The sequence below is a fragment of the Eschscholzia californica genome, unplaced genomic scaffold, assembly GCF_041429995.1.
Source record: "Eschscholzia californica isolate CP2 unplaced genomic scaffold, dmEscCali1.0.p SCAF_1, whole genome shotgun sequence".
Lineage (NCBI taxonomy): Eukaryota > Viridiplantae > Streptophyta > Magnoliopsida > Ranunculales > Papaveraceae > Eschscholzia > Eschscholzia californica.
In genome coordinates, this window is record NW_028238198.1 from 82582411 (window position 1) to 82588410 (window position 6000).

Sequence of the window (6000 nt, forward strand, 5' to 3'; positions counted from 1 at the left end):
CCTCGAACCTTTCCAATTGCTTATGAGAAGACCAAGAGCTTCAAGTGTAGCTCCTCTACTTGGGACACGAGCAAACAATTTGATCTCCCACCTTGTTGTATAGCTAGCACACCAATGGTGGTTGGAAGAAGAACTCCTTTCTTCTTGACTAGATAGATAGTTAATGGGAATTAGCTCACTTTCTCCTCTCTACTTGATGTGGTAGAGTAAGAAAGCTTAGAGAGAAATTTCACACCTTATTCTCTGCCCTAAGAGTGTTTATATAGAACCCTAATAAGAATCCACCTCCTTTTAGGTTTCCTAAAACACCCTTTAGAATAAGATTTAGGGAAATAGTCGAAAATAGCAACTATTGATATTTTCTCAATTCCCTAAGGAGGAGGTGCCCAAACACCACGAAAATTGGCAGATATAATGTTTATTATATCAGCAACTAACCCTCCAAAATTCAGCCCAATCTGAGTCCTAGAAGTACCCGAACCGGTCTAGGCCCAAAAACCCTGTTTTTGGCCCTTTTGTACTATCTTTGTCTAATTCCCTTTTAGGCCTATGAGATATGTTTATGGGACACTCCCATGATTATATCTCACTCCCACTAGTCATATCCTAGATCAATTTGTCACTCTTATGTGTAACCCGTTGTAGGATCCGATCGAAGTTAGCCGCGAATTACTCCGTAATTCGACGATCGTAGTTGGTCTCTAGCTACAACTCTACGATCCCTAAATCAATCGGACTTGATGATCTTCCACATCAATTGTCCTATCCGACAAATTGTTCGCATTGTCACCTTGGTCGAAGGACATCTCCTTCAACTCCTTCAGACTCCCACTTGGACTTAGAACAAGTACAATGCTCGATTCCCATGTCACTTAGTATCCCATCTGATACGTCACGTCATTCAGACTTTCTTGATCTCGAGTACAACTGTCAAAACAAATGATTAACTTCTAATCCATTTGAGCACGGCCATGCATTTTCAGTTGTTGCTCATCAAGTGGCCCGAGGACACTGTACCCTAACATGGTTAAGAGGACATAATCCATTCTTGCGCTCCCACTCAACTTCATGTCTATCCTGTCCTTCCCAGTATCCGCCTTTATAACCTCCTTTTACGGCGCGGCGTTTAACGGAACCAAAGTTAGACATTCCTTACATAAGATGAGCTGAGCACTCATGTTTTGAGGAATCTCTTCAATCTTGTCTTTGTGAGAAGTTTGACGATTTCATCATTCTTTGGATGAACTTCTCACGTTGAGGGTTATTCCAGTGTATAATCCCTATTATGCACTCACGTAGTCGAATCGAATACACTATTTCTATAGCCCATGAAACTGCGCTATCCCATCGACTCCCGTACTAGTCTTCGTGAGTCATTGTTGTCCATGCAATGACCTGAACTAGGGAATTGATAATGAATCACTCCAAGTTCACTTAGTAGGGTTTCATTCATCAGATCACGTATCTGACAAGCCTACTCGGAGCGTTTTCTTTATCGTGTGGACTGTCTCTTAAAATACCAAACCAAATTTTAAGGACAAAATAAAATTTCTTTTATTTTATTTATCGAATGTAAGTAATTAGGCACATAAACTCTATTATGAATCCAAATTACATTTGTTGCCATTCCCCAATGCGCTTTATACCAATGTCCCTCATGTGTGAATCATGTTTGGGCTGAGGTAACGGTTTGGTTAACGGATCTGCAACGTTATCATCCGTATGAACCTTGCAAATTACCACATCTTTTCTTTCTATGATTTCTCTAATCAAGTGGTACTTCCTTTGGATATGTTTGGATTTTTGGTGCGCTCTTGGTTCCTTGGCTTGGGCTATAGCTCCGTTGTTGTCACAATAGAGAGTCACGCCCTCTTCCATGCCAGGTACGACACCAAGTTCTATCAGGAACTTCTTGATCCAAACTCCTTCCTTTGCAGCTTCCGAGGCCGCTAGGTATTCTGCTTCAGTGGTAGAGTCTGCAACTGTGCTCTGCTTGGAACTTTTCCAACATACCGCTCCTCCATTCAGACAGTAGACGAACCCAGATTGTGATTTGAAGTCGTCTCTATCCGTTTGAAAGCTTGCATCCACATGGCCTACAACTTTTAGTGTATCTTCCCCGCCATATACCAGGAAATGATCCTTAGTCCTTTTCAGGTACTTTAGGATATTCTTGGCGGCGTGCCAGTGCGCTTGGCCTGGATTTGATTGGTAACGGCTACACATGCTCAAAGCATATGAGACGTCTGGGCGAGTGCAGATCATGGCGTACATGATTGATCCTATTGCCGAAGCATAGGGTACTTTCATCATGTGTGCTAGCTCATTAGGACTCTTAGGACACTGATCTTTGCTAAGCACCATACCATGTGACATGGGAAGGAACCCTCTTTTGGAGTTTGTCATCTCGAACCGTTGAAGAATCTTATCTATATAAGTTTCTTGACTAAGTCCGATCATCCTCCTTGATCTATCTCTATAGATCTTGATTGCCAATATGTATTCTGCTTCCCCTAAGTCCTTCATAGAGAAGCATTTCCGAAGCCAGTCTTTAACTGATTCCAACATCGGAATATTGTTTCATATGATTAATATGTCATCGACATAAAGGACTAAGAAAACTAGGTCGCTCCCACTAACCTTCTTGTAAACACAAGATTCTTCTGCATTCTTGAGAAATCCAAATTCTTTGATTTTCTCGTCGAATCGAAGATTCCAACTCCGGCTTGCTTGCTTGAGTCCATAAATGGATTTCTTAAGCTTGCAAACTTTTCCAGCATTTTTGGAATCTACAAAACCTTCGGGTTGTGTCATGTACACATCCTCTTCCAAGTGTCCGTTCAGGAAGGCGGTTTTGACATCCATTTGCCAAATCTCATAATCATAATGAGCTGCAATTGCTAGAATGATCCGAATGGATTTAAGCATTGCGACTGGTGAAAAGGTTTCATCATAGTCTATGTCATGAATCTGTTTGTATCCTTTTGCCACGAGTCTAGCTTTGAAAACGCTAACGTTTCCATCCTTGTCAGTTTTTACTTTGAAAATCCATTTGCATCCGATTGGTTTTGCTCCATCGGGCAAATCGATCAAGTTCCATACTTGATTTTCTGACATGGAATCCATTTCCGATCTCATGGCTTTTAGCCATTTTTCGGAGTCGGGGCTCGTCATAGCTTGGTTGTAGGTACTCGGCTCATTATCTTCTAACAGTAGGATATCTGTTTTCTGAGATAATTCCTGGAGCCTTTGAGATCTACGAGGGGCCTGAGCAACTTTTGGAGTTTTCTCAACTGGTTGAGATGTCTCCTGCGAATTTGATTCGACTTGAGCGGGAGGTACTCTCTCGACCTCATTTTCCTCTTCCATACTTTGTGTATAGATAGGAGCCGCTAAACCTCTTGATATTTCTATATCTGTGTTTATTTGTTGCTCATATCGAATTTCATCGATATCTACATTTCTCCCACTTGTCTGTTTGGAAAGGAATTCCTTTTCAAGGAAGACACCATCTCGAGCAACAAACACTTTGTTCTCAGATTCGTGGTAGAAGTAGTAACCCCTTGTCTCTTTTGGATAGCCCACAAAGAGACATTTGTCTGATTTAGGTGCGAGTTTGTCTCCTTGTAAGCGTTTTACATAAACTTCGCATCCCCAGACTTTGAGAAAAGACAGCTTTGGAATCTTTCCAAACCATAACTCATATGGCGTCTTTTCTACAGCTTTTGACGGAGCTCGGTTAAGTGTGAAAGCAGCCGTTTCTAGAGCATACCCCCAGAACGTGTTTGGAAGATTTGCTAAGCTCATCATAGATCGAACCATGTCTAACAAGGTGCGATTTCTCCTTTCAGAAACACCATTCATCTGGGGTGTTCCTGGCGGAGTGAGTTGAGATACTATACCACAACTCCTAAGATGATCGTCAAATTCTTGACTCAAATATTCACCATCTCGATCGGATCGAATGGCTTTTATTTTCTTGCCAAGTTGATTCTCTACTTCGTTCTGAAATTGTTTGAACATGTCAAACGATTCGGACTTATGCCTCATCAAGTATATGTAACCATAACGAGTGAAGTCATCCGTGAACGTGATGAAGTAGCCATAGTTACCTCTCGCCGGAGTACTCATTGGTCCGCATACATCCGTGTGTATGAGTTCCAAGGGTTCTTTGGCTCGGTCTCCTTTTCCTTTAAAAGAAGACCTCGTCATTTTACCCATTAAACATGATTCGCATGTGTCATATGATTCTAAATTATACGAACCTAGAAGTCCATGTTCATGGAGCTTCTTCATGCGTGTCATGTTAATGTGACCCAAACGACAATGCCAAAGGTAACTTGGATTTGAATCATCTGACCGTAGCCTATTGGTTTCTATGTTGAAGACTTCGTTCTCAATATTCGTAATATAGAGACCGTTGTATAGCTTAGCACTGGTATAAAACATTTCACCTTTGTATAAAGAACAACGCTGGTTTTTTATTAATAGGTGATATCCCTCTTTGTCTAATTCTGAGACTGAGATAATGTTTCTAGAAATAGAGGGTACATAATAGCAATTATGAAGTTCTAAAACTAGACCAGTTTCCAAAGGTAGACTGAAAGTTCCTACAGCTTTCGCAGCAACCGTTGCTCTATTTGCTACTCGTAGGACAAGCTCCCTTCCAGATAAATACTTGATTCCCTTAAGGCCCTGCACATCATAAATGATATGAGCACCACATCCGGTATCGAATACCCAGGATTGAGAATCAAATGTATTTGCTAAGTTAACTTCGATAACATAGATACCTTGGTCGGAATCGTGAGTTCCTTCCTTTTTCCTTTTGTTCTTCTGAATCAGTTGAAGTTCTTTCTTTGATTCAGACATTCCAATGCCTCTCCGGATTGCCTTAGAAGTTCCGTACTTCCTCAACCGTGATTTGTTTCGGGACATGTCCCTTAATCGACGGATGATTGTGTGCGCATCCATTTTCCTGAATCTCTTTTGAAGATTAGGCTCCATGGTTGCCAACATAAGGCAAGTTACTGAAATTGATTTCATCCGGATACTTTTGGCTTGCTTTTGTTCCTCAATCTTTGAGTTCGCAGTTATTCTTGGAATAGGGGTATCTAGTACGCTTTCTTTGTTTGTAGATTTGAGAACACTTCTCAATCTCTTTTCCCAATCAAGGAAGTTATCCATGTTCAATTTGTCCTCATCAAGGATTGAACATAGGTTGAAAAGATTGATTTTTGCCATAGTAAAACTACATGAAACAGAAAAAGGATTTTGCTAAGTATTACATTCGATAATTTTTGCAAAAAGTCCTAAGTTTTTGCCACATTATTCAAGATAAAACGTGTCCCTAGATGAATAATGCGATTCCGAGATCCCATCTCTCAAGGATTAAGCGGACTAGGGCCCTGCCCTTAATTCCCATTGATTTAGGTGAGTGAATACTTTCACTGATCATACCATATGATTCTCGGTTGATGGATTACATGTTTAGTGCAAAATCCATCATTTTGCCTCGAGTATCCAAGACTCTCTTGCTGATCTCGTTGAGTAGAACCATTTAGACATGTAGGCCTCTTCTATAGGCCTACCCGCAATGTCCCATGGTAGAGGAGGTACTCTGCGAAGGCCGACCCACCTTCCTCGAACAAGGGCGCAAGGAGTGTCTTAATTTGGATAGGCACTGTACTCAAAATTACTTTTAGGGACTTTTACGCTAGTCTGGCGTTCGTTTTAGTGAACTAATTAGCCTAACTAACATCCACGACATAAAGCGTAAATAAGTAAGTAAATGCGCGCGAGAAAGTAAATCAAGCACATATGGATCCTAGTATGGCCCCTAACCTAGAAGATCTAATCTCCTTTGGTTTGCTTCTTGTTTCGCCTTTTTAGTTCGTCTAGATCTCCGTCTTTGAACCTCCATTGAATTCTCCCACTCGCCTTTGAATTTCTTCCTTGAGTTTCATCAATGGACTCATAAACCCTAAACTCTAATTACAA